Source organism: Patiria miniata, unplaced genomic scaffold (genome assembly GCF_015706575.1).
Source record: "Patiria miniata isolate m_02_andy unplaced genomic scaffold, ASM1570657v1 HiC_scaffold_25, whole genome shotgun sequence".
Taxonomy (NCBI): domain Eukaryota; kingdom Metazoa; phylum Echinodermata; class Asteroidea; order Valvatida; family Asterinidae; genus Patiria; species Patiria miniata.
In genome coordinates this window covers 15,880,070-15,907,333 of record NW_024037064.1, presented here as the reverse complement: position 1 = coordinate 15,907,333, position 27,264 = coordinate 15,880,070, and the positions used below count along the sequence as shown (strand labels likewise).

General features: G+C 47.8%; 4 non-coding genes across 4 annotated transcripts; all 4 read left to right on the top strand.

The window, feature by feature from the left end:
- Nucleotides 1-1,120: 1,120 nt before the first annotated feature.
- Nucleotides 1,121-1,313, top strand: LOC119733479. Its single transcript, XR_005271849.1, has one exon. It is a non-coding gene; the product is annotated as a U2 spliceosomal RNA (small nuclear RNA).
- Nucleotides 1,314-12,849: 11,536 nt separating this feature from the next.
- LOC119733478 lies at nt 12,850-13,042 on the top strand. Its single transcript, XR_005271848.1, has one exon. It is a non-coding gene; the product is annotated as a U2 spliceosomal RNA (small nuclear RNA).
- Nucleotides 13,043-18,409: 5,367 nt separating this feature from the next.
- Nucleotides 18,410-18,606, top strand: LOC119733548. Its single transcript, XR_005271902.1, has one exon. It is a non-coding gene; the product is annotated as a U2 spliceosomal RNA (small nuclear RNA).
- Nucleotides 18,607-24,676: 6,070 nt separating this feature from the next.
- Nucleotides 24,677-24,869, top strand: LOC119733477. Its single transcript, XR_005271847.1, has one exon. It is a non-coding gene; the product is annotated as a U2 spliceosomal RNA (small nuclear RNA).
- The last annotated feature ends 2,395 nt before the right edge of the window (nt 24,870-27,264 follow it).

Here is a 27,264-nt window from a genome sequence, read left to right as displayed (position 1 = left end):
GGTCAGCAGCCGGTCCAGTGTCCGGCGGTTAGGTGCGATGATTTTCTTCATCTTTTTAAATTGTGTCACTCCTCCAATTTGAGTAACCGCTTGCGCGACTTGAATTGGAGGGTGATATGGGGAGCCTTGAAAACTTCCCAACGTTTAGGCCATTGGGGCATTGGTGACGGCCAGTGTCCTCGGGTTGGCTGTGCCGCTCCCGAATCACTGGGCCACGTTTTCTGGGACTGCCCTTTTGTTTACATTTTGTGGGCATGGGTCGAACACATTGGTGGTAAAGCCCTGGCCCGCTATTTTTCCCTGACCCGCTCCTGCGTTTTGTATGGGTCAGGGCTAGAGACCAGGCCAGACTCTCTTCTGGTCTGGTATTTGATTAGCACGGTGAAGTGGTTGGTTTGGTGTTCGCGCTGTGAGACATTGTATGATGGCTCACGGCCGGATGCCGACCACGTGCTTCACCGTGTCAAGGCTGCGGTCAAGAACCGCATTCGTTTAGACTTCGTCCGGCTGGACCGGGCCAAGTTCCGCACCATCTGGTGCGTGCGGGGAGCGGTATGTTTCATCAGAGACGACCAACTTGTCTTTAGGTTGTGATTTTGTTTTTTTGCACTATTACAGCCTTGAGACTTTCGCTCCTTGTTTATCTCGGGCCCCTTAGGTCCTTTTTTGTGGGAGCCTTTTGCTCCTTGTTTTTTGGGACCCTTTAGGTCCCCTTTTTGTGGGAGTTCTTTTGCTCCTGGTTTTGGGGCCCCTTAGGCCTTTTTTTACTAAGCTTGGCTTTTTGCTGGCTTTTGTTGTTTAAGGACCGTTTCGGTTCCTTAGGTCGGACCTGTGAGCGTTTTCGCTCTGTTGGTTAGGACCCTTTAGGTCCTTTTTATTGTATGTTTGCTCGCATGAGCGTTGTTGAGTCCGGAAGTTTCATGGTATAGTTTTCTGTTTGTATATTTTCCTGCCAGTCAGTTAGGGTCGTACCCTACCATGGTAATGCGTGGGTAGCGTGGCTACACAGACTGCATGTCTTGTCTTTGTCAAGTGTCTGTTTGTTCTTGATAGTAGGTAAAAGGGTAGGGAGGCTCGTAGCCTCACTTACTAAGGTGTAGTGTGACTACCCTATCCTGGGATCTTCTTTAGGAGGATCCCGAAACCAAAAAATTAGTATCTGTTCTTTTCAGCTTAATATCTGAAACGCTGTTCATTGAACAGCCAGTATATTAAACTGATTTTTGGATTTGGGCCGTGGAATAGAGGCTTGCCTCGTCCCGGCCACGGGTTGGCCCGGTATAGCAGTACATCCGGGATTCGGCCCACTCCCTTCGGGGAACATCAATTAATACAAAAACAGGTTCTGACTACGGTGCCCCGTCGTTAAAGGTTCGTTTTCTTTTGACGTTTTGGTGACAGGGCTTTCACATTGAATTACGGTAAATATTAGTAAGTGTGTAAAGTCTTGTTAAATTATGATGTTGGCGTTTCCATTGATTTCCGTTCAAGGTGTAAAAAAAAAAAAAAAAAAAAAAAAAGGCTTGGCCACGACCCCTCTGTGTCTGGTTATAAATGTATTGTTTGAGTCTCGTTGCAATATGTTTCTAGGCATCTTCTTCCTTTTCTTATTTGTTATCCCTTTTCCCCCTTGTTTTGCTTCTGATTTGTTTGTTTCCCAGGATGAGTGCTCCTGCCACGATTGGTCGCCAGAGGGCGCCGTAACAGTTGATGGCTTCGCATGCTCATATCGCGTCCGCGCATGTCCTATAAGTTGCCTCGCCGGGGCTGGGATGGCCATTGAATCATCTACAACCGACTGAGGAGACACAAACATGTCTGGCCGTGGCAAAGGAGGAAAGGGACTAGGCAAAGGGGGTGCCAAGCGACACCGCAAGGTTCTCCGAGATAACATCCAGGGAATCACTAAACCAGCCATTCGTCGGCTGGCCCGCCGCGGAGGAGTCAAGCGTATCTCCGGGCTCATCTACGAAGAAACCCGCGGAGTCCTCAAGGTTTTCCTGGAGAACGTTATCCGCGATGCAGTCACCTACTGCGAGCACGCCAAGAGGAAGACTGTCACTGCAATGGACGTGGTGTATGCGCTGAAGAGACAGGGACGCACGCTGTACGGCTTCGGCGGCTAGACACCATATCCAAAAATCAAACCGAACGGCTCTTTTCAGAGCCACCACTATTTCAAAAAAGAGATTGAATCTTGATTTTACTCGATTTCACTTGTCCTTGTCATGTGTGTTCTTAGAGTTGCTTTTCCCCTCCCTATTTCCACTGTAAAACATGTCTGGTCTCCATTTTTTTGTCAAAGTCGATGAAGTAATAATTACTGGGTGCTCGTCTCAGGATATAGCGGGGAACGTATAGAGGGATCCGTGACATTTTGTTCGCGAATGGGTGTGTGTGATTATTGTCTTTATTACAAAACAAACATAAACAGCAGCCAGGGAAATCCGTATGTTTGTCACTTTTCTTTTAGGGGGTGGGGGAGGGGGTGTTTATTGGGGTTCAATTAATCCCAAGTAGGGGGTGGGAGAAATATTGTAGTCTCAACGATCCCAAATGGATTCTGTTGCCGAGGGCTCATAATACTATAGGCTCGGAAAAGCAGCATTTTCGATTGAAATTTAACGTCTATACTTTTTCAACGTACGGAAATCGTGATCACTGAAGCGTCTCCGCTTGGCCCCCGAAGCACCCAATCGGAAGATAGCCCATTGTTAGGCTTCCAACCTAGGATGCTATGCGCCGGCCTTAAGAGGCGGGGTCCGTTCGCTCAATCTGCACTCAGTTGTGATCACCGTTCATCAAACCATACCCTTGACCATGGCGCGCACCAAGCAGACGGCAAGAAAGAGCACCGGGGGGAAAGCCCCCAGGAAGCAGTTGGCCACCAAGGCGGCCCGCAAGAGCGCACCGGCGACTGGCGGTGTCAAGAAACCCCATCGGTACCGACCGGGAACCGTCGCCCTCCGTGAGATTCGCCGCTACCAGAAGAGCACCGAACTGCTGATCCGAAAGCTGCCATTCCAGAGACTTGTGCGTGAAATTGCACAGGATTTCAAAACTGAACTGCGATTCCAGAGTTCTGCCGTCATGGCATTGCAAGAAGCGAGCGAAGCTTACCTCGTCGGCCTCTTCGAAGACACCAACCTGTGCGCCATTCACGCCAAGAGGGTCACCATCATGCCCAAGGACATCCAGTTGGCCCGCCGAATTCGGGGTGAACGAGCTTGAGCACGTTGTGTGCGCAAAAAGAAATAAAACTAACGGCTCTTTTCAGAGCCACTACTTCTTCAAAGAGAGATTAAGTCCAATCCCTGAGTTTTCCTTCAAATAAAGAATAAAGGGCCGTTGATTTTTTTCCGAATTATTATTGTTGATATTCTGTCCAAATACATTCCACTTTTTGGGTTCTATACGTATGCCTCATCCGAAACGTGTTCCAGGCAAAATTGAATTGTTATGGGCATGGTAATAATGATATATATTTCCTATCTGTTTTGACAATTACAGGTACTCGTTCTCTTATTTTCGTCGGTTTTGCGTTACATTGTATGATTCATTATAAATGGATGGTGCATAAGGGGGAAACAACATTTAAAGAAGTATTGGTGCACTACGACATATTAATTCGCCCTCCGCTGGAGATGACTTTATTATTTCCCAGAAATTCAGTAGACAATAATATTTAAGAAGGACACTTATACACGTGTCAGTCTGAGAAAAAGGCTAAAAATACCCTTGCCGGGGAGGGGGGGGGGGGTCGTGCCGTGCGTGCATTGTATAACTATGCACGCATACCGCTTTCTTCACGCATGGGTAAGCGGTCACTGGCGGGAAAGTGGACGATGCATGGGTGGTCAGAATCCAAGCTGTGCACAATAAAAGCCGGCCAAGACGTGCTGGTCTTTCATTCGATCTCACGATCCGATACATTCCAAGTCCTCCAATATGGCTCCCAAAGTTAGCGGAAAAGGTCAGAAGAAGGCCGGAAATACTAAGGGTCCGGTTAGCGCAAACAAAAAGAGGCACCGGCGTCGCAAGGAGAGCTACGGCATCTACATCTACAAAGTGATGAAACAGGTGCACCCCGACACCGGAATCTCGAGCAAGGCAATGAGCATCATGAACAGCTTTGTCAACGACGTGTTTGAGCGCATCGCCAGCGAATCTTCTCGCCTCGCTCTCTACAACAAGAAGTCCACCATCACAAGCCGTGAAGTGCAGACAGCAGTACGCCTACTTCTTCCCGGGGAGCTTGCTAAGCATGCAGTCAGCGAAGGCACCAAGGCCGTCACCAAGTACACGACTTCAAAATAGAAATTTTGAAGGCTTCAAAACCAAACGGCTCTTTTCAGAGCCAACACAGTTTCCAAAAAGAGATTTGCCAGTCAGCTCAGTTCGCCCGATCAGCCCATTTCTTAGGTTTTACAACTAACCTTTTTTTTTATTCTGTTGTGTCCCTTTCACTCTCTCTCTTTTTTTTTAAATATTCTTTTACCCTTCGTGAGGCGAGGGGAGGTAATGCGATTAAAGTTAATCCCTGAGTCTTGTCGTCGTCGTAAACACATAATTTAATTTATGCCACAGCCTTTGTCAATTGGTCATTTCTTTCAATCTCCGGACGAGTGCTTGCATTTTGTTGAGTGGGTTACTATTAAAAAATAAATTAGGATTTCGTCTGTGGGATGTTACAAATATCTAGCAAGAAACCGAGGCCAGTTTTAACCGCCGCGTGAGAGCAACGAATCACTGCCATTGTGCGGAGGCTGGTCGAAAGATCATGGGACTTCTTCGGCGGAATAACAATAAAACGTCTTAAAATGGAGGTAAGAATGTTGCATGTTTCTGTGTTTTATCTAGTGATTCCATTACTTTGAACGACGATGACACAGTTGTAATTTTTTGTTCCCTCGTCCCCCGCGTCCAAAATGGATGCGGTGCACCCAACCGTGCGACGGGCACGCCCGTGTCGCGTGATTGGCTACTTGGCACGCTTCAGCCAATCCACCAGAACGCTATAACTAGTGTTGTGTTTTCCAAGTGGGTTCATTCACACACCACCTTTACTGCAGAGTACATTCATCTTCTGTCACTATACTGTCAAGATGACTGGGCGAGGAAAGAGCGGCAAAGCAAGAAGCAAGGCCAAGAGCAGGTCCTCCAGGGCGGGACTCCAGTTCCCCGTGGGTCGTGTTCACAGATTTCTGCGTAAGGGCAACTACGCCCAGCGTGTCGGTGCCGGTGCACCGGTCTACCTTGCGGCAGTGATGGAGTACCTTACCGCGGAGATCTTGGAACTGGCCGGAAACGCTGCACGAGACAACAAGAAGACGAGAATTAATCCCCGCCATCTGCAGCTTGCTATACGCAACGACGAGGAGTTGAACAAGTTGATGAGCGGAGTTACCATCGCGCAGGGTGGTGTCCTTCCCAACATCCAGCAAGTTCTTCTGCCCAAGAAGACCGCCAAAGTGTCAAAGTAAAGAAAAGAACTTACTTTGCATCCACAAACCCAAAAGGCTCTTTTCAGAGCCACCACAACCTTCAAAAAAGAGATTTGTCGCTGCCTGTCTAACTCCACCTCTACCTTCACTCATAGCCGAAATCAATTTCTCTAATTTTTTTTATAAACAATAGAACACTGTTCCAGATAGAATTCCCACTGTGTCCTTTAACTTAAGCATTATGCAAAATTTTACGCACTGCGTATGTGACCGGCCGGCCGGCTGAGTACATTAGCCATACATGTATGTATATGTATTGTCTTAAATGTTGCCTCATGTAGAATGTGAATGACTTATTCACCAAAGGTTACAAAAATGGACAAATAATGGTGCGTTGACATTTGTTTCCCGTTTGTTTCTTTTCTTTCTTTCTCTCTTCAATTAACTCCCCGCGGGACCGCATTGATATTGATACATAAGTATTATAAGCGCAAATGAAAACGGTATGACGAATGTTTTCTTTTCTTTCGAATTTTCTTCTTATAACTTCATGACGAAATAAACAATAAATCAATGAAATAAAATAGTAATTATTACAAAAAGGGGAAATAAGTAAGTGAAAAAATAACAAAACAAAACAATAACCAAGCAATTAAAGGAAAGCGGCAGGCTGGGACTCGAACCCACGGTCTATTACTTTCTACATGTGCTCTCTAACCACTCGGCCACGGAGCTTACTGACAAACTGAAGTATTTCCCCGCCCCTAATGTGGGACCCATTGGCAGGGCCTGAGAAATACCCAGATGGGAAACGCCGAGGCGCGATGACCGGGAGTGTTGAAGGGCGCCATCTATTGATATGCTTGTCCCGGTACATCGTACGTACGGCATTTAGTGCCGACGCTCTCGCTCACTGATGCATTGATCCCATTTTTTGTCTGGATTAATTTTTTCAACAAGATTTTGGTGAAATATGATCGAGGTGTATGAAAATGCATGATAGAAATATTTTTAAGAATGTATATGTCTCTGTTAATCTGAGAAAGCCGGAGATTTCTTGCTCATCTCTCTCTCCCCTGGTTTCGTTGAGTTGCGGTGGACGCGCAGGAGTCTTTTTTTTGTTTTCACACCAGGAAACAAAAAAAGGCAAAAATAAATAATAAGAAGAACAATAGCAAACAGTATTTCAAGACGAATAATCCCTTTCCGCGCTATTGTTTTAATATTAATCGTTATCGCTTCTCGGCCTTTTGGCTAAGATCATCACGACTTCCCGAAGCTCCGTGTTTTCTTGAAGCGTAGTAAATCTTCAGAGCTTTTCTAAAGTTAAATTTTTTACCAGGGGTTTTGGTTATTTCATAGACGAAGTCTGTCTACTTTTCGTTTGAAATTTGTTGGATTTTGGGTGTATTTTTGAGGGTTTTGGGGGTGGGTTTTTGTAGCTGGCTGAACACACAGTACAGTATTAGCCAGTGTATTCCTTTGTTCAGCTCTTCTTTTGTTCACGCCGGGCAGTGCACGGCCTTTCCTTTCTTCTGATTCAGTTACCCGTGGTGTTGCGTAACAGCATTCGTGTGCGTAACTCTACGGGATTTTGTGTTCTTGTTGTTTTTTGTCTAAGCGTAAAGGCAAAAAGCCTTGCCTTTTACGCCATTTTGTATATATAGGCTCTGTGCATTTTGCACTTGTATATTTAAATACCTCACTGATCAGCAATTTGCTGACCGTCCCTTTTTTCTTTTTGCTGCAGGGTGGCAGTTGCATCCTGCAGTAATCATTTTGGTAACTGGTCGGTGTTTTACCAGGAGTATTTACCGGCCTGTGCATTTGTTTTCCTTCGTTTTTTGTTTCCTTGTCGGAGATAGGCAAGATGCCATCTCTCCGATATAAAGAGTGCGCCGTCGAGCTGCGGTTCGGCGGCGAAGTTACGCCGAAACTAGTTTTTTCGGAATTTAGTAAGTTGGGAATTGTGGCCAAGGACCACCTGTCGGCTGTCCAGCCTTTGCCAGGGCATCGATTCGATGTTGTGTTCAAGACGCCAGAACTGGCGAAGACGTATCAACCGTCCCTGACATCCATCCCCGGATGTCAGGTGATTGCTTTTGATGGCATTGCCATTGTGACGATGCACTATGTTTGTCTTAGCATCGACGACAATATTGTTCGTCGTTTGCTGAGTGCCTATGGCGAGGTTCTCCAGGGTCGGTTTTGTACCCACGCTGGAGAGCCTACGATCTTCAACGGTACTAGGCAGTACCGTATGAGGATCAAGAAAAACATACCGTCCGTTATGCGGATTGGTAATAGAAATGCCTGGGTGTCCTACATTGGACAGCCCAGGACTTGTGCAAAGTGTGGCCAGCAGGGCCATTTTGCTAATTCCTGTAAGCAGGAAAAGTGCTATAAGTGCCTTGGTGTGGGGCACGTGGCTTCCTCGTGCCCCAACCGAGTTGTCTGTACTGTTTGCGGGGAGGAGGGGCACAACTTTAAGATGTGCCCTAACTCCTTTGCAAACAAAGTAGTTCCTAAACGCACCTGGGCTCAGGTGGTGCGGGAGGAGACGACTTCGTCGACTCCTGCCGAGCCTGAGTCCCAGGCTGCTGCCTCTGATGCATCTCCATCTAGCTCGTCAACCGTAGGGGAGACCCCACCCACTAAGCTTAACAGCACCGCGCCGGAGGACGGCTTGTCTAGCCGTCCGAAGGTGCGGTGTAGTTCCTGCAATACGCAGGTTGGACCCTACGGGGTTGATGCTTTATGTATTTCCTGTGACTGCCCCATCGGTCACAGGAAAATCACTGTTCTTTCTTGTGCTGATTGCACTAATGTTAACGGCCCGCCGCAAATTGTTTGCAGTGAGCCTGAGTGCAACACTTTTCTGCTGGAACGCCAGCGAAAAATCCCAAAGGTTCCTGCTGGTTCCAGCAGGAAAAGACCAAGTAACAGAAAGAGGCGTGTAATTTCTTCCTCATCTTCGGATGAGGAAGTACAACACAAAAAAAGTTCTCCTCCTTCACTGACGCCCGTGCTCCGCATTGCTTCCGAGAAGGAACTTTCCGGCTCGGGCTCTGAGGGCATGGAAACATGTAGCGAGACCCCTGATGCCCCACAGGAGGTTCTTAAAGGACCTACCGTTGCCGTAGTAAGGAAAGCCAGACTTAAACTTAAAAGTCTTAAGCTTCCTGGGATCCAAGAAAATTTGATCCCTTGCAGCGTTCCTGCTTGCAAGGAGGTTTTCCAGGCTTGGTCTGAGCTTAATAGCCACAGGGTGACAGTCCATCAGGATAAGTCCCCTGTGGAATTCAAGTGTCCCCGCTGTGACAAGACCACCCGGTCTTCTTATGACTGGTTTAGCCACCTGATCCAGGAACATGCACATTTCGTTTTGGATGCCGGATCGGCGGACCTTAGGTCCTATTTGAAGTATTGAGTATTTTTTTCTAGGCAAAATGACGCCTTCATCAGTCTGTTTCTTTTCCTTTCTTGTATTTATTTCAATGATTTCCATTATTTCATTGAATGTTAATGGAATGCGTGATTCCCTGAAAAGAAAACGCATTTTTCAGTTTTGTCATCATTATGACATATCCTGCCTGCAGGAATGTCATATCACCCCTGCAGATTTGGCTTTATGGAGTGCAGAATGGAGGGGAGAGATGTTTGCCAGTTTTGGCACATCTTTCTCCTCTGGTACTGTAATTCTTATTCCTAGGCGTAGTCCTTTACGTTTTTTCGATTCTTCAGTGGATACTGAGGGTCGTATTATTAGCGGTACCCTCCAGGGTCACGGGGGTAGTGTTAATCTCTGTGTAGTTTACGCTCCCACGGACCCTGGAGCCCGTCGTCTTTTCTTTTCTAATCTGGCCTCTCATTTGAGAGGCAATCATCCAATTATTTTGTGTGGCGATTTTAATTGTGTTTTGGACATCCATTTGGACCGTCGCGGTTCTGCTGCTACTTCGTGTGGTTTGGGAGCCGCGGAGTTGCGGCAGCTTTTGTCCACCTTTTCCCTAAAAGACTGTTGGAGAGATCGTTTTCCTAATGTTCATTCTTTTACCTGGCGAAATGCGGCGAACTCCGCCTCCAGTAGGCTGGACCGTTTTTACGTGTCCCGTCTGCTGGATGTGGAGTCTTGTTCGCACTCGCCCTGTTATTTGTCTGATCATGATGCTATTACTTTGAAATTTACCTTCCCCTCTTCTCCCGGCATCGGGAGCGGTTACTGGAAGTGTAACGTCTCCATCCTTTCTGATGCCGTTTTTAGAGAAGAGTTTACGCAAGCTTATTTAGGTTGGCGTTCGCTCAAGGAGGGGTTTGATAATGAACTCCTCTGGTGGGAGGACGTCAAATTGCGTTCCAAGCAAATGTTGGTCAGCTTTTCTAGCCGCTTAGCCAGGAAACGACGGAAGAAAAGGGAGGACTTAATGTCTTCTCTTAAATCTGTTCTTCTTGATTTGAATAGTGGGGATTCTAACCCCGCGCTTCTAGCCCAGTATGACTCTTTGAAATGGAGATTGGAGACATTGGATGACTTTGAAGCTGAGGGGGCTCGAATACGTTCTCGTGTCCGTGTCCTCAATGATGCGGAGAAGCCATCCAAGTTTTTCTTTCGGCTGGAGTCCGAGCAAGCCAGAAAAAAGTTTATTTCTTCTGTCCGCGGTGCCGACGACGTTGTTGTCGAGACTTCGGCAGAAATTGCCTCTGTTTATCGGTCCTTTTATTCCGATTTGTTTAGCGAGGAGCCGGTAGAGGAGGATCTCCAGTCTCCCTTTCTAGACTCGTTAACCTCCAGAGTCCCTCATGACCTTTTTTTGGATTTCGAGAGTCCACTTGAACTCTCGGAGTTGACCGATGCACTGAAGGGGATGGCCAACTGTAGGACCCCTGGTGGGGACGGACTTCCCAGGGAATTTTACATTTCCTTCTGGGAGTTGTTAGGTCCAGACCTGCTGGGGGTTTTTCGTTGTGCTTATAAGTTGAATTGTTTAGCTGTTTCTCAGCGGTCGGGCATTCTAACTCTATTAGAAAAGCCCGGTGACCCGTTAGATCCCCGTAATAAACGGCCAATTTCTTTGCTGAATGTTGACTACAAAATTTTGTCGAAGGCCTTATGCTTACGTATCAGCAAAGTGCTGCCAGACATCATCAGTCCTTTCCAGACTTGCGGCGTCAAGGGGAGGTCCATCCACGACAACATCAGACTCCTACGGGATCTGGTGGCGTATGTGGATGGAAAGAACCTTGACTGCCTTGTAATCTCTTTAGATCAACAGAAGGCTTTCGACAGAGTTAACTGGAATTTTTTGTTTAAAGTCATGAGTCGTTTTGGGTTCGGCCCTAACTTTTTGCACTGGGTCAAACTTTTGTACACCGACATTTCTAGTCAAGTTTTAGTTAATGGTGTTCTTTCTGATCCGTTTGGTTTGTCGAGGGGAGTGAGGCAGGGATGTCCCCTATCTCCTCTCCTCTACGTTCTTTTTATTGAGCCGTTTGCGGCTACAGTTATCCGTGACGGTCGCATCGGTGGCCTGGTGGTTCCAGGCAGCAGTGGTTTGCAGTGCAAAGTCGTTCAGTACGCTGACGACACCACTTGCATTGTCAGGGATCGCTTGTCGCTGGTGCGACTGTTCGGTATCATTAAACAGTATGAGTTAGCGAGCGGTTCTCGCCTGAATATGGCCAAATCTCAGGGCCTCATTTTCGGGGCCTGGCCTGATGATATGTCTTCTCTGGTTGACATTAAGTGGACCAGAACTCCCATTAAAATTAATGGTATTTTTGTTGGTAAGGGAAACATGGGTGAGAAGAGCTGGAAGGAACGAATTCCAGCTCTGCTCACTTGTCTTACTAAATGGAAAGGGAGAAATCTTTCTCTTCTTGGTAAAGTTTTGGTTGTTAATTCAGTTATTCTTTCGCCTCTGTATTATCTAGCGCCTATTTACCCCCTCCCCGCCTCGGTGGAGAAGGTGGTGAACAAGGCTATTTTTGGTTTCATTTGGTCTAATAAGACCGAGTTGGTTTCGCGCCCAGTCCTTTTTCAACCTGTTGATCAGGGTGGGCTGGGCGTAGTTAATATCAGACATAAATGTGATAGTCTTTTTGTTCGGGGTTTGAGGAGCGTGTTGGATGTTGATGGTCCTCCTTGGAGGTTTTTTGCCCTTTATTGGGTAACATTTTCGTTGCGTAGTATCCTGCCTGTTGGGTTTTGGTCTAACAGCAGGCCGCACGCCTTGAACCTCACTTCTTGGTATGGGTATTTTTGCAAGCTGGTCTTGCTTGTTTTTAAGCTGGCTCCGAATTTTGCCTGGGAAGCGGGTACCTCCCGCCAATTATACCTGATTTTTTTCGGCCAAGATCCTGTTAGGAAACCGGTCTTAGTCCTCCAAGACTTAGCCTTGGTTTTTAAATTTGCTAACTGCTCCGTTTTGGATCACCGTCTCCGGGATCTGAACTGGAGAATCATTTGGCGGGCCGTGAAAACGGCCCAAAAAGTTCTTAATTGGGGTTATGGGGCCGGCAAGTGCCCCCGCGCCGGTTGTGGCCAACCGGAAACTATTAACCATGTTTTTTGGGATTGTGCCTTTGTTTCTATTCCTTGGGGTTGGGTTGAACATGTGGGTGGGAGGATCTTGGGGGAACATTTCTCCCTGACCGCACCTTGTGTATTGTATGCTGATGGTTTGAATAACCGTGCAGATTGTGTTTTGGTTTGGTACTTGATCTGCGTTGTCAAGTGGCTTATTTGGTCTTCGCGTTGCGAGACCTTGTTCGATAAGTCTACTGCCAGCGCAGATATTGTTCTCCATCGGATTAAGCGCGCGGTCAGGGATAGAATTCGTGCTGATTTTGCTAGGCTGACCGAAGACGGCTTCCGTGCTACGTGGTGCGTGCGGGGAATTCTCTGCACAGTCGTCGGAGGTCAGCTAATTCTTCGCCTTTAGGTTTTTGAAACCCTTGGTGTTTGCTGTTTAGACCCTTTAGGTCTCTTCTGTGTGGGAGAATTTTTGCTCCTGGTTTACTGGGACCCTTTTGGTCCCTTTTGTGTGGGAGCTTTCAGCTCCTGGTTTTGGGGCCCTTTAGGCCCTTTTTTAGTAGAATCATGGCATCTCTTTAGAGCCTTGTGTCGAACCTGTGAGAGTCTTCGCTCTCATGTTTTAGACCCTTTAGGTCTTTTTTATCGAAGTTTGGAAGTTTCGTCTGGATGTGTATAGTATGCATTTTGTTTGAATATGGTTTTCGGCAGACAGTTAGGGTCGTACCCTACCATGGTAACGCGTGGGTAGCGTGGCTACACAGTTTGTTTGTCTTGTCCGTGTTAAGTGTTTGTCAGTTTAATTATTAGGCAAAGGGTAGGGAGGCTCGTAGCCTCACTTACTAAGGTGTAGTGTGACTACCCTATCCTGGGATCTTCTTTAGGAGGATCCCGAAACCAAAAAATTAGTATCTGTTCTTTTCAGCTTAATATCTGAAACGCTGTTCATTGAACAGCCAGTATATTAAACTGATTTTTGGATTTGGGCCGTGGAATAGAGGCTTGCCTCGTCCCGGCCACGGGTTGGCCCGGTATAGCAGTACATCCGGGATTCGGCCCACTCCCTTCGGGGAACATCAATTAATACAAAAACAGGTTCTGACTACGGTGCCCCGTCGTTAAAGGTTCGTTTTCTTTTGACGTTTTGGTGACAGGGCTTTCACATTGAATTACGGTAAATATTAGTAAGTGTGTAAAGTCTTGTTAAATTATGATGTTGGCGTTTCCATTGATTTCCGTTCAAGGTGTAAAAAAAAAAAAAAAAAAAAAAAAGGCTTGGCCACGACCCCTCTGTGTCTGGTTATAAATGTATTGTTTGAGTCTCGTTGCAATATGTTTCTAGGCATCTTCTTCCTTTTCTTATTTGTTATCCCTTTTCCCCCTTGTTTTGCTTCTGATTTGTTTGTTTCCCAGGATGAGTGCTCCTGCCACGATTGGTCGCCAGAGGGCGCCGTAACAGTTGATGGCTTCGCATGCTCATATCGCGTCCGCGCATGTCCTATAAGTTGCCTCGCCGGGGCTGGGATGGCCATTGAATCATCTACAACCGACTGAGGAGACACAAACATGTCTGGCCGTGGCAAAGGAGGAAAGGGACTAGGCAAAGGGGGTGCCAAGCGACACCGCAAGGTTCTCCGAGATAACATCCAGGGAATCACTAAACCAGCCATTCGTCGGCTGGCCCGCCGCGGAGGAGTCAAGCGTATCTCCGGGCTCATCTACGAAGAAACCCGCGGAGTCCTCAAGGTTTTCCTGGAGAACGTTATCCGCGATGCAGTCACCTACTGCGAGCACGCCAAGAGGAAGACTGTCACTGCAATGGACGTGGTGTATGCGCTGAAGAGACAGGGACGCACGCTGTACGGCTTCGGCGGCTAGACACCATATCCAAAAATCAAACCGAACGGCTCTTTTCAGAGCCACCACTATTTCAAAAAAGAGATTGAATCTTGATTTTACTCGATTTCACTTGTCCTTGTCATGTGTGTTCTTAGAGTTGCTTTTCCCCTCCCTATTTCCACTGTAAAACATGTCTGGTCTCCATTTTTTTGTCAAAGTCGATTAAGTAATAATTACTGGGTGCTCGTCTCAGGATATAGCGGGGAACGTATAGAGGGATCCGTGACATTTTGTTCGCGAATGGGTGTGTGTGATTATTGTCTTTATTACAAAACAAACATAAACAGCAGCCAGGGAAATCCGTATGTTTGTCACTTTTCTTTTAGGGGGTGGGGGAGGGGGTGTTTATTGGGGTTCAATTAATCCCAAGTAGGGGGTGGGAGAAATATTGTAGTCACAACGATCCCAAATGGATTCTGTTGCCGAGGGCTCATAATACTATAGGCTCGGAAAAGCAGCATTTTCGATTGAAATTTAACGTCTATACTTTTTCAACGTACGGAAATCGTGATCACTGAAGCGTCTCCGCTTGGCCCCCGAAGCACCCAATCGGAAGATAGCCCATTGTTAGGCTTCCAACCTAGGATGCTATGCGCCGGCCTTAAGAGGCGGGGTCCGTTCGCTCAATCTGCACTCAGTTGTGATCACCGTTCATCAAACCATACCCTTGACCATGGCGCGCACCAAGCAGACGGCAAGAAAGAGCACCGGGGGGAAAGCCCCCAGGAAGCAGTTGGCCACCAAGGCGGCCCGCAAGAGCGCACCGGCGACTGGCGGTGTCAAGAAACCCCATCGGTACCGACCGGGAACCGTCGCCCTCCGTGAGATTCGCCGCTACCAGAAGAGCACCGAACTGCTGATCCGAAAGCTGCCATTCCAGAGACTTGTGCGTGAAATTGCACAGGATTTCAAAACTGAACTGCGATTCCAGAGTTCTGCCGTCATGGCATTGCAAGAAGCGAGCGAAGCTTACCTCGTCGGCCTCTTCGAAGACACCAACCTGTGCGCCATTCACGCCAAGAGGGTCACCATCATGCCCAAGGACATCCAGTTGGCCCGCCGAATTCGGGGTGAACGAGCTTGAGCACGTTGTGTGCGCAAAAAGAAATAAAACTAACGGCTCTTTTCAGAGCCACTACTTCTTCAAAGAGAGATTAAGTCCAATCCCTGAGTTTTCCTTCAAATAAAGAATAAAGGGCCGTTGATTTTTTTCCGAATTATTATTGTTGATATTCTGTCCAAATACATTCCACTTTTTGGGTTCTATACGTATGCCTCATCCGAAACGTGTTCCAGGCAAAATTGAATTGTTATGGGCATGGTAATAATGATATATATTTCCTATCTGTTTTGACAATTACAGGTACTCGTTCTCTTATTTTCGTCGGTTTTGCGTTACATTGTATGATTCATTATAAATGGATGGTGCATAAGGGGGAAACAACATTTAAAGAAGTATTGGTGCACTACGACATATTAATTCGCCCTCCGCTGGAGATGACTTTATTATTTCCCAGAAATTCAGTAGACAATAATATTTAAGAAGGACACTTATACACGTGTCAGTCTGAGAAAAAGGCTAAAAATACCCTTGCCGGGAGGGGGGGGGGGGGGGGTCGTGCCGTGCGTGCATTGTATAACTATGCACGCATACCGCTTTCTTCACGCATGGGTAAGCGGTCACTGGCGGGAAAGTGGACGATGCATGGGTGGTCAGAATCCAAGCTGTGCACAATAAAAGCCGGCCAAGACGTGCTGGTCTTTCATTCGATCTCACGATCCGATACATTCCAAGTCCTCCAATATGGCTCCCAAAGTTAGCGGAAAAGGTCAGAAGAAGGCCGGAAATACTAAGGGTCCGGTTAGCGCAAACAAAAAGAGGCACCGGCGTCGCAAGGAGAGCTACGGCATCTACATCTACAAAGTGATGAAACAGGTGCACCCCGACACCGGAATCTCGAGCAAGGCAATGAGCATCATGAACAGCTTTGTCAACGACGTGTTTGAGCGCATCGCCAGCGAATCTTCTCGCCTCGCTCTCTACAACAAGAAGTCCACCATCACAAGCCGTGAAGTGCAGACAGCAGTACGCCTACTTCTTCCCGGGGAGCTTGCTAAGCATGCAGTCAGCGAAGGCACCAAGGCCGTCACCAAGTACACGACTTCAAAATAGAAATTTTGAAGGCTTCAAAACCAAACGGCTCTTTTCAGAGCCAACACAGTTTCCAAAAAGAGATTTGCCAGTCAGCTCAGTTCGCCCGATCAGCCCATTTCTTAGGTTTTACAACTAACCTTTTTTTTATTCTGTTGTGTCCCTTTCACTCTCTCTCTTTTTTTTTAAATATTCTTTTACCCTTCGTGAGGCGAGGGGAGGTAATGCGATTAAAGTTAATCCCTGAGTCTTGTCGTCGTCGTAAACACATAATTTAATTTATGCCACAGCCTTTGTCAATTGGTCATTTCTTTCAATCTCCGGACGAGTGCTTGCATTTTGTTGAGTGGGTTACTATTAAAAAATAAATTAGGATTTCGTCTGTGGGATGTTACAAATATCTAGCAAGAAACCGAGGCCAGTTTTAACCGCCGCGTGAGAGCAACGAATCACTGCCATTGTGCGGAGGCTGGTCGAAAGATCATGGGACTTCTTCGGCGGAATAACAATAAAACGTCTTAAAATGGAGGTAAGAATGTTGCATGTTTCTGTGTTTTATCTAGTGATTCCATTACTTTGAACGACGATGACACAGTTGTAATTTTTTGTTCCCTCGTCCCCCGCGTCCAAAATGGATGCGGTGCACCCAACCGTGCGACGGGCACGCCCGTGTCGCGTGATTGGCTACTTGGCACGCTTCAGCCAATCCACCAGAACGCTATAACTAGTGTTGTGTTTTCCAAGTGGGTTCATTCACACACCACCTTTACTGCAGAGTACATTCATCTTCTGTCACTATACTGTCAAGATGACTGGGCGAGGAAAGAGCGGCAAAGCAAGAAGCAAGGCCAAGAGCAGGTCCTCCAGGGCGGGACTCCAGTTCCCCGTGGGTCGTGTTCACAGATTTCTGCGTAAGGGCAACTACGCCCAGCGTGTCGGTGCCGGTGCACCGGTCTACCTTGCGGCAGTGATGGAGTACCTTACCGCGGAGATCTTGGAACTGGCCGGAAACGCTGCACGAGACAACAAGAAGACGAGAATTAATCCCCGCCATCTGCAGCTTGCTATACGCAACGACGAGGAGTTGAACAAGTTGATGAGCGGAGTTACCATCGCGCAGGGTGGTGTCCTTCCCAACATCCAGCAAGTTCTTCTGCCCAAGAAGACCGCCAAAGTGTCAAAGTAAAGAAAAGAACTTACTTTGCATCCACAAACCCAAAAGGCTCTTTTCAGAGCCACCACAACCTTCAAAAAAGAGATTTGTCGCTGCCTGTCTAACTCCACCTCTACCTTCACTCATAGCCGAAATCAATTTCTCTAATTTTTTTTATAAACAATAGAACACTGTTCCAGATAGAATTCCCACTGTGTCCTTTAACTTAAGCATTATGCAAAATTTTACGCACTGCGTATGTGACCGGCCGGCCGGCTGAGTACATTAGCCATACATGTATGTATATGTATTGTCTTAAATGTTGCCTCATGTAGAATGTGAATGACTTATTCACCAAAGGTTACAAAAATGGACAAATAATGGTGCGTTGACATTTGTTTCCCGTTTGTTTCTTTTCTTTCTTTCTCTCTTCAATTAACTCCCCGCGGGACCGCATTGATATTGATACATAAGTATTATAAGCGCAAATGAAAACGGTATGACGAATGTTTTCTTTTCTTTCGAATTTTCTTCTTATAACTTCATGACGAAATAAACAATAAATCAATGAAATAAAATAGTAATTATTACAAAAAGGGGAAATAAGTAAGTGAAAAAATAACAAAACAAAACAATAACCAAGCAATTAAAGGAAAGCGGCAGGCTGGGACTCGAACCCACGGTCTATTACTTTCTACATGTGCTCTCTAACCACTCGGCCACGGAGCTTACTGACAAACTGAAGTATTTCCCCGCCCCTAATGTGGGACCCATTGGCAGGGCCTGAGAAATACCCAGATGGGAAACGCCGAGGCGCGATGACCGGGAGTGTTGAAGGGCGCCATCTATTGATATGCTTGTCCCGGTACATCGTACGTACGGCATTTAGTGCCGACGCTCTCGCTCACTGATGCATTGATCCCATTTTTTGTCTGGATTAATTTTTTCAACAAGATTTTTGGTGAAATATGATCGAGGTGTATGAAAATGCATGATAGAAATATTTTTAAGAATGTATATGTCTCTGTTAATCTGAGAAAGCCGGAGATTTCTTGCTCATCTCTCTCTCCCCGGGTTTCGTTGAGTTGCGGTGGACGCGCAGGAGTCTTTTTTTTGTTTTCACACCAGGAAACAAAAAAAGGCAAAAATAAATAATAAGAAGAACAATAGCAAACAGTATTTCAAGACGAATAATCCCTTTCCGCGCTATTGTTTTAATATTAATCGTTATCGCTTCTCGGCCTTTTGGCTAAGATCATGTGTAGTATCTGTTCTTTTCAGACAGCCACGCCTCCCCGGAGCTCCGGGTTGTCTTCGAAGAAAATCAAGTTTTTAGATCGCGTTAGTCGATAATTTTTGTATCTACCTTTTCGTCTTAGTTTATAGACCAAGTAGGTCTAGTTTTTACAGATTTTTGTTTCATTTTTGGTGATATTTTGGGTGTTTTTCGTGTTGGTTTTTCGTTGCTGGCTGTGTACGCAGTGCTGTACACGCCAGCCTATTCATTTGTACACGTCTATTGTTTGGGCCGTGGCAGCGTGCACGGCCCATTCGTTTCTACGTGTTTCTTTGTTTAGGCCGTGGCAGCGTGCACGGCCCTATTCATTTGGGTGGGGCTGTGCGTGTGCATAGCCCCGTGAAGTCCTTTGTTGGGGGAATTTTTTCCTTTCTTTAGTGTTTGCGGGGTTGGGACCCGTGTGCTTGTGCTGCGGCTTGTGACCCGTTACGCAGCCGGCTACCGCCGTTACACTAGGTGGTGGGTCGGCAGCGGGGAGCGAGCCGTAGCGCGGGTATTGCGGGCCTGTAGGCTCGGGGTTCTCTGCACTACACCGGTGGGGAATTTCGGGTCTGCGGGGCCTGGCCTCCGCGTTCATTTTTCTTTCTTAATCACAGGTAGGCAGTTGCTACCTGTGATTTATCTTCTTGTTGAGTGAGTCAGCAGTTGTGACTCACTCTTCGTTGTATATATTTAATATAGTCAATACCGTTACAAGCTTGTAACGGTATTTTTTATTTTTTTGTGAAGGAAATCCAAGTCGGATTTTTCCTTTCCTTTTTCTTTCTCGGCTTAGCATGCCGTCAAACGCTAGCGAAGCCAGGCGTCTCCGAGCCCTCGAACTTAGTTTTGGGGGCAAGGAGACGTCAAGTGATGTGTTCAAGGCCCTCAAGGGGGTCGGGATTATCCCGGCCACTCACCTTGAGGCCTTGCAACCCCTACCTGGCGGCCGATTTGACATGACGTTCAAATCGGTCGCACTAGCTCGAAAGTTTGAGCCAGTTTTAGACCGGCTTCCAGGTTGCCGTGTTTCATCATTCGGCCTGAAGCTGGTCACTGTCAAGTACGTTGAGATGGACGTGGACGACAATGTCGTCCGGTCCATCTTGTCTAGGTACGGCAGGGTCCACAAGGGAAGATTCCAAACCTACCCTGAGGAACCTGCCGTATTCACTGGCACCCGACAGTACTTAATGTCGGGTGTCAAATCTATACCGTCGGTTCTCCGCATTGGGAACCGCAACGCCTGGGTCGGCCACTCCGGCCAAACCCGGACGTGCGCCCGGTGCGGGGACCCGACACACTCGGCAAACAAATGTAGTACCGTAAGGTGCTACAAATGTTTGCTTGTAGGCCACCCTTCTGGGGAATGCCCCAACAGGGTGGTTTGTACTTTGTGCGAGGAGGAGGGGCATGGCTTTAAGCTGTGTCCCAAATCCTTCGCCAGGAAAGTTCAGCCCACCAAACGGTGGGCTGATGTAGTAGTGCAGGGGAAGTCTGCTCCGGTACCATCTGTTGGAGCGGAATCCTCTCCTGCCAAATCTAGTGGGTTGGAGTCTTCTCCGTCTTCCCCCGAGTCCACGCCCGTTTTGGACGTGGCGGCGGCGGAGAAGTCCAACCCAGCTGTAACTCCCGGGTCTGATTTGTCAGACTCGGAGAGTTCCGAGTCTTCGAATTTTGAATTGCCTCGAGCATCGTGCATTCAATGCTCGAGGCAGATAGGCCCTCTGAAGTCTCCGGTCGCGTGGGAATGTTTCCATTGCGACCGTGGGATTTCGAGGGCTATGCCCTTTCATGTGGCCGGCTGCGCAGACTGCACGGGTATTAACACCAAGCCCGTGGTGTCTTGCGACGCCATTGACTGCCAGGCGGCTGCAATAGATAGGGCGGTGGGTTTTTTACCCGTTAGAGGGAAGAGGAAGATGAAGAAGAGGGCTCGTCATCCCTCTTCTGGCTCCGATTCTCCCTCTTCGGGTGCAGTCCCCAAAAAAATCTCGGGGAAATGTCTCTCAGACTCATCTGAGTCTGAGATGAAAGTGGATGAGCCTACAAGCTCATCCAAAACTAGTGCTGTCCCCCGCACAACACCTTTGGGGGACACACAAACTAGCCGGTCCGAGCCCCAGGGCCCGGATACGGACAAGCGGGTGGGGGACAGTAGTTCTCCCCCCGCTGCCACTCTAGACTCGGGTGGTAAACCGAAAGGTGATCCACCCGAGTAATATGTTCACTTCAGCACACCATGGTCAATTTGCTTTCATTGAACGTCAATGGAATGCGTGACCCCGTGAAGAGGAGACGCGTTTTTAGTCTTTGTCGGGAGTATGATATTTCCTGTCTTCAGGAGTGTCATATTTCTGGCAATGACGATTTAGTTTCTTGGCAGGCGGAGTGGAGGGGGAAGATTTTTGCCAGTTTTGGCACATCTTCTTCCTGCGGGACCGTCATCCTTCTGCCTGCCAAAAGTCCTTTTGAATTTTCTGATCTTTCCATCGATTCTGATGGAAGGATCGTTTCTGGAATTTTGCGCGGTCCGGGGGGAGGAAAGGGTGTGCGATTGTGCACAGTTTATGCCCCGACTGACCCCAGGTCGCGTCGTCTCTTCTTCACGGAGTTGTCTTTTTTCTTGACGGGTAGTTGTCCTGTTATTTTAACAGGAGACTTCAACTGTGTCCTGGATTTAGAGCTTGACCGCCGTGGTTCAGATTCCACATCTTGTGGGATCGGCGCCGCGGAGCTCGGTCACCTCATTTCCGACTTTTCTTTTAAGGACTGCTGGCGGTCTTTCAACCCGTCCACGCATTCTTTTACATGGCGAAATGCGGCAAACACGATCACTAGCCGGCTGGATCGTATTTACACATCCAGTTCGGTGGGTGTCGTGTCTTGCGGGCATTCGCCATGCTATTTCAGTGACCATGACTGTGTTGATTTGAAATTTAATTTCCCGGAGATTGCCGGCGCCGGTCGGGGTTTTTGGAAATGTAATGTTTCCGTCCTGGCCGACGCTGGCTTTCAAACGGATTTCAGAAAGGCTTATGCGGGCTGGCGGACTCTCAAGGAGGGGTACGGAAACGAACTCCTCTGGTGGGAGGACGTCAAGTCCCGCATTAAGCGATTTATTATTTCCTTTTCTTGCCGGTTGGTAAGAAATAGACGACGGCGCAGGGAGTCACTTGTGGCTGCCCTGCGCTCAGTCGTTTCCGCCCTCAATTCCGGGCAATGTAACCCTGAGGTTCTTGCTCGGCACGAGGAAATTAGAAACGAGCTTGCTAAACTGGACGACTTTGAAGCGGAGGGGGCTCGGATCCGCGCGCGGGTTCGTGACCTCGAGGAAGGGGAGAAGCCGTCCAGGTATTTTTACCAGCTCGAGACCTCTCAGGCTCGGAAGAAAACTATTTCTTCCGTTTATAGTCCTGGAGGGGACATTGTTTCCTCTCCGGAAGAAATCTCGACAGTTTATAGAGATTTTTATCTCGATTTGTTTTCGGCCGAGCCTGTGGAGGTTGAATCGCAGTCTCCGTTTCTGGACTCTCTGTCCAATGTTTTGGACGAAGCTAGCCGCATTGACTTGGACAGCCCACTTGGGCTGCCTGAGCTCGATGTGGCTCTACGTAGTATGGCCAACGGTAAGACTCCTGGTGGGGACGGCCTGCCCAAGGAATTCTACGTGAAGTTCTGGGATTTGGTCGGTCCCGACCTTCTCGGGGTCTTCCGTTGTGCCTTTTCTTTTAATAGTCTAGGTGATTCCCAGCGATTGGGAATCATCACACTTTTAGAGAAGGGTGGGGATCCGCTTGATCCTAGGAACAAGCGTCCTATATCCCTTCTCAATGTTGACTACAAGATCCTGTCGAAGGCCTTGTGCCTCCGCCTTGGTCGGGTGTTGCCCGACATTGTCGGTCAGTTTCAAACTTGTGGCGTCAAGGGGAGGTCCATCCATGATAATATCAGACTCCTTCGGGATCTGGTAGCATTCGTGGATGGGAAGAACCTTGACTGCCTTGTTATTTCCCTAGACCAGCAGAAGGCCTTTGACAGGGTCAATTGGGATTTTCTTTTTAAGGTCCTCGACCGTTTTGGTTTTGGACCTAATTTTAGGCACTGGATAGAGCTGTTGTACACAAACATATCCAGTGCCGTTTTAACTAATGGTTCTCTTTCAGAACCCTTTTTAGTCACGAGGGGAGTGAGGCAGGGTTGCCCCCTCTCCCCTCTTTTATACGTGCTTTTTATCGAGCCTTTTGCTCAGACTGTCATTAAAGATAGCCGTCTTGCCGGTCTGACAATCCCTGGGGCCAGTGGCCTCGAATGCAGGGTTCTGCAGTACGCAGACGATACAACCTGCATAGTTCGGGATTTCAGATCGGTGAGGCGGTTGTTTGGCATCATCGATGCATTTTCTCGTGCGAGCGGGTCTCGCCTTAACTTCGCCAAGTCGAAAGGCTTGGTTTTTGGCTCATGGCCCGACTGCCTTCCCGACGAGGTCCCTATCCAGTGGACCAGAGACCCGATTAAAATCAACGGTGTCTGGGTTGGCGGTGGGGACATGGGCCCTATGAATTGGAGAGAGCGGATCCCCAATCTGCAGTCCACTTTGGACATGTGGAAAGGGAGAATGCTCTCTCTTTTAGGCAAGGTGTTGCTGGTCAACACCTTGATTTTAACTCCGTTGTTTTTCTTGGCCCCGGTTTATCCTCTGCCGGTTTCGGTAGAGAGGGTTATTAACCGGGCCATTTTTTCGTTTATTTGGTCTGGCAAGACTGAACTTGTAAAAAGGTCAGTCCTTGTCCAGACTTTAGCTAATGGTGGCCTTGGGGTCACCAATATTCGTCACAAATGTGACGCTTTCTTTGTCAGTGGGTTTAAGGTTTTGTTGAGTGACGATGGTCCTCCTTGGAGATTTTTTTCTCTGTACTGGGCGGCCTCGTCACTCCTTGGGGTTCTCCCCCGTAACATCTGGAGGAATGATACCCCACACGCCCTCCAACCCACTGGGTTTTATCGCCATTTTTGCAGGCTGGTCCTGCTTGTATCTACAATTTCGCCGGATATTGACTGGGGGCCAATTACGGTCCGACAACTGTATGACCTGTTGTCAGGTCAGCAGCCGGTCCAGTGTCCGGCGGTTAGGTGCGATGATTTTCTTCATCTTTTTAAATTGTGTCACTCCTCCAATTTGAGTAACCGCTTGCGCGACTTGAATTGGAGGGTGATATGGGGGGCCTTGAAAACTTCCCAACGTTTAGGCCATTGGGGCATTGGTGACGGCCAGTGTCCTCGGGTTGGCTGTGCCGCTCCCGAGTCACTGGGCCACGTTTTCTGGGACTGCCCTTTTGTTTACATTTTGTGGGCATGGGTCGAACACATTGGTGGTAAAGCCCTAGCCCGCTATTTTTCCCTGACCCGCTCCTGCGTTTTGTATGGGTCAGGGCTAGAGACCAGGCCAGACTCTCTTCTGGTCTGGTATTTGATTAGCACGGTGAAGTGGTTGGTTTGGTGTTCGCGCTGTGAGACATTGTATGATGGCTCACGGCCGGATGCCGACCACGTGCTTCACCGTGTCAAGGCTGCGGTCAAGAACCGCATTCGTTTAGACTTCGTCCGGCTGGACCGGGCCAAGTTCCGCACCATCTGGTGCGTGCGGGGAGCGGTATGTTTCATCAGAGACGACCAACTTGTCTTTAGGTTGTGATTTTGTTTTTTTGCACTATTACAGCCTTAGGACTTTCGCTCCTTGTTTATCTCGGGCCCCTTAGGTCCTTTTTTGTGGGAGCCTTTTGCTCCTTGTTTTTTGGGACCCTTTAGGTCCCCTTTTTGTGGGAGTTTCTTTGCTCCTGGTTTTGGGGCCCCTTAGGCCTTTTTTACTAAGCTTGGCTTTTTGCTGGCTTTTGTTGTTTAAGGACCGTTTCGGTTCCTTAGGTCGGACCTGTGAGCGTTTTCGCTCTGTTGGTTAGGACCCTTTAGGTCCTTTTTATTGTATGTTTGCTCGCATGAGCGTTGTTGAGTCCGGAAGTTTCATGGTATAGTTTTCTGTTTGTATATTTTCCTGCCAGTCAGTTAGGGTCGTACCCTACCATGGTAATGCGTGGGTAGCGTGGCTACACAGACTGCATGTCTTGTCTTTGTCAAGTGTCTGTTTGTTCTTGATAGTAGGTAAAAGGGTAGGGAGGCTCGTAGCCTCACTTACTAAGGTGTAGTGTGACTACCCTATCCTGGGATCTTCTTTAGGAGGATCCCGAAACCAAAAAATTAGTATCTGTTCTTTTCAGCTTAATATCTGAAACGCTGTTCATTGAACAGCCAGTATATTAAACTGATTTTTGGATTTGGGCCGTGGAATAGAGGCTTGCCTCGTCCCGGCCACGGGTTGGCCCGGTATAGCAGTACATCCGGGATTCGGCCCACTCCCTTCGGGGAACATCAATTAATACAAAAACAGGTTCTGACTACGGTGCCCCGTCGTTAAAGGTTCGTTTTCTTTTGACGTTTTGGTGACAGGGCTTTCACATTGAATTACGGTAAATATTAGTAAGTGTGTAAAGTCTTGTTAAATTATGATGTTGGCGTTTCCATTGATTTCCGTTCAAGGTGTAAAAAAAAAAAAAAAAAAAAAAAAGGCTTGGCCACGACCCCTCTGTGTCTGGTTATAAATGTATTGTTTGAGTCTCGTTGCAATATGTTTCTAGGCATCTTCTTCCTTTTCTTATTTGTTATCCCTTTTCCCCCTTGTTTTGCTTCTGATTTGTTTGTTTCCCAGGATGAGTGCTCCTGCCACGATTGGTCGCCAGAGGGCGCCGTAACAGTTGATGGCTTCGCATGCTCATATCGCGTCCGCGCATGTCCTATAAGTTGCCTCGCCGGGGCTGGGATGGCCATTGAATCATCTACAACCGACTGAGGAGACACAAACATGTCTGGCCGTGGCAAAGGAGGAAAGGGACTAGGCAAAGGGGGTGCCAAGCGACACCGCAAGGTTCTCCGAGATAACATCCAGGGAATCACTAAACCAGCCATTCGTCGGCTGGCCCGCCGCGGAGGAGTCAAGCGTATCTCCGGGCTCATCTACGAAGAAACCCGCGGAGTCCTCAAGGTTTTCCTGGAGAACGTTATCCGCGATGCAGTCACCTACTGCGAGCACGCCAAGAGGAAGACTGTCACTGCAATGGACGTGGTGTATGCGCTGAAGAGACAGGGACGCACGCTGTACGGCTTCGGCGGCTAGACACCATATCCAAAAATCAAACCGAACGGCTCTTTTCAGAGCCACCACTATTTCAAAAAAGAGATTGAATCTTGATTTTACTCGATTTCACTTGTCCTTGTCATGTGTGTTCTTAGAGTTGCTTTTCCCCTCCCTATTTCCACTGTAAAACATGTCTGGTCTCCATTTTTTTGTCAAAGTCCATGAAGTAATAATTACTGGGTGCTCGTCTCAGGATATAGCGGGGAACGTATAGAGGGATCCGTGACATTTTGTTCGCGAATGGGTGTGTGTGATTATTGTCTTTATTACAAAACAAACATAAACAGCAGCCAGGGAAATCCGTATGTTTGTCACTTTTCTTTTAGGGGGTGGGGGAGGGGGTGTTTATTGGGGTTCAATTAATCCCAAGTAGGGGGTGGGAGAAATATTGTAGTCTCAACGATCCCAAATGGATTCTGTTGCCGAGGGCTCATAATACTATAGGCTCGGAAAAGCAGCATTTTCGATTGAAATTTAACGTCTATACTTTTTCAACGTACGGAAATCGTGATCACTGAAGCGTCTCCGCTTGGCCCCCGAAGCACCCAATCGGAAGATAGCCCATTGTTAGGCTTCCAACCTAGGATGCTATGCGCCGGCCTTAAGAGGCGGGGTCCGTTCGCTCAATCTGCACTCAGTTGTGATCACCGTTCATCAAACCATACCCTTGACCATGGCGCGCACCAAGCAGACGGCAAGAAAGAGCACCGGGGGGAAAGCCCCCAGGAAGCAGTTGGCCACCAAGGCGGCCCGCAAGAGCGCACCGGCGACTGGCGGTGTCAAGAAACCCCATCGGTACCGACCGGGAACCGTCGCCCTCCGTGAGATTCGCCGCTACCAGAAGAGCACCGAACTGCTGATCCGAAAGCTGCCATTCCAGAGACTTGTGCGTGAAATTGCACAGGATTTCAAAACTGAACTGCGATTCCAGAGTTCTGCCGTCATGGCATTGCAAGAAGCGAGCGAAGCTTACCTCGTCGGCCTCTTCGAAGACACCAACCTGTGCGCCATTCACGCCAAGAGGGTCACCATCATGCCCAAGGACATCCAGTTGGCCCGCCGAATTCGGGGTGAACGAGCTTGAGCACGTTGTGTGCGCAAAAAGAAATAAAACTAACGGCTCTTTTCAGAGCCACTACTTCTTCAAAGAGAGATTAAGTCCAATCCCTGAGTTTTCCTTCAAATAAAGAATAAAGGGCCGTTGATTTTTTTCCGAATTATTATTGTTGATATTCTGTCCAAATACATTCCACTTTTTGGGTTCTATACGTATGCCTCATCCGAAACGTGTTCCAGGCAAAATTGAATTGTTATGGGCATGGTAATAATGATATATATTTCCTATCTGTTTTGACAATTACAGGTACTCGTTCTCTTATTTTCGTCGGTTTTGCGTTACATTGTATGATTCATTATAAATGGATGGTGCATAAGGGGGAAACAACATTTAAAGAAGTATTGGTGCACTACGACATATTAATTCGCCCTCCGCTGGAGATGACTTTATTATTTCCCAGAAATTCAGTAGACAATAATATTTAAGAAGGACACTTATACACGTG